We start from the raw sequence: 1,374 nt of genomic DNA on the forward strand, positions 1-1,374 counted from the left end.
GAAAGGAAAAATACCCTATTAATTGGGGAGAACAGGATCAAGTAAGAAAAGGAGTGATGAAAGAAATTAACAGGGTACAACAAAAACAAGGCGGTCCTAAGGTCCAGAAGCAAGCGAACACGGTTAAGAAAACAGATATGATTGGACAACATTCAGGTTCCTATCAAGCTCCTGAATAAAGCCAATTTGTACCTGCAAAGGCGAAGATTACTTTGACAAATGAATTCTTTGAAACTTTAATGGATGCTCCAAATCAACTGAGTTTGAGGCAAATATTAAGCTTGGTTCCCAATTTTGCCCATCAATTTATGCAAAGGCTAGCTCAAGAGTATGGATTCTCTGTGGAGCAGAAGAAAGCTTGGGGAGAAGAAGTTTTGAGTCAAGAGGCTGAAGTTATCTCTAATGAACCTGCTGATGTGGATTATAAAGCGCCAGTGATTGGTGTGACTATGGAGCAATGTTTTATGTCTGGAGTACTTGTTGATGGAGGATCAGGAGTAAATGTGCTACCTGAAGCTACTTGGAATTGTGAAATGGGACCCGACTCCTTTTCAAGTCAAGATGGCAGATCAGCGGAGAGTTCAGCCATTAGGAATTGTTCGAAATAAACGAATTAAGATAGGAGGTCTTCAATTCACTGTTAATTTTGTGGTGCTCAGGTTGGAGGCATCGACTCAAAGCTATCCTATGATTCTAGGATGACCTTGGCTAAGGGCAGCCAAAGTGAAGCAACATTGGGGAGCTGATAGTATTGTGTTAAAGCAAGGAAAGAAGAAAGTTCGAATGAAGATGGTGGCTAGTGAAGTTTTACCACCTAATTGCAGACCGTTACATGCAGAGGGTATTAATATGGCAACTGAAGTGGAGGAAGATGAAGAGCAGGAGTTTTTGAGGATTAATGCATTAGTTATTCCGATCTTTGAGGTGGATGTGCAGCATATTGCAGAGCAGTATGTCAGGGATCCACAGGTTAAAATCAGAAAGAAATCAGATAGCAATCAGAAGGTGGATACTGCCCTGAAGCTGGAAGAGGAGCAAAAACATGTAGAAATGAAAGATGAATAAGGATTTTGAGCATTGTTTGTCCCAAAGTTCAAGGGTAAAGCAAGATGATTTGGAAGAAATGAATCTTGGTAGAGAAATGGATCCAAAAATAAACAGAGTGAGTGTGAATTTGGATCAGGAGTTCCGCAGTCAACTGCAAGTTTTATTGGCGGAATACAAGGATGTTTTTGCATGGCATTACAATGATCTGAAGGGAGTTGATCCAACATTTTGTGAGCATAAAATCAATCTCAAGGCTAATGCAGTACCCATTATTCAGCAGCGGTATCGTTTGAATCCGACTTATGCGAAACAAGTGAAGGAGGAGAT

The sequence above is a fragment of the Adiantum capillus-veneris genome, chromosome 5, assembly GCF_014529385.1.
Source record: "Adiantum capillus-veneris isolate H3 chromosome 5, ASM1452938v2, whole genome shotgun sequence".
In the NCBI taxonomy this organism is placed as follows: Eukaryota; Viridiplantae; Streptophyta; class Polypodiopsida; order Polypodiales; family Pteridaceae; genus Adiantum; species Adiantum capillus-veneris.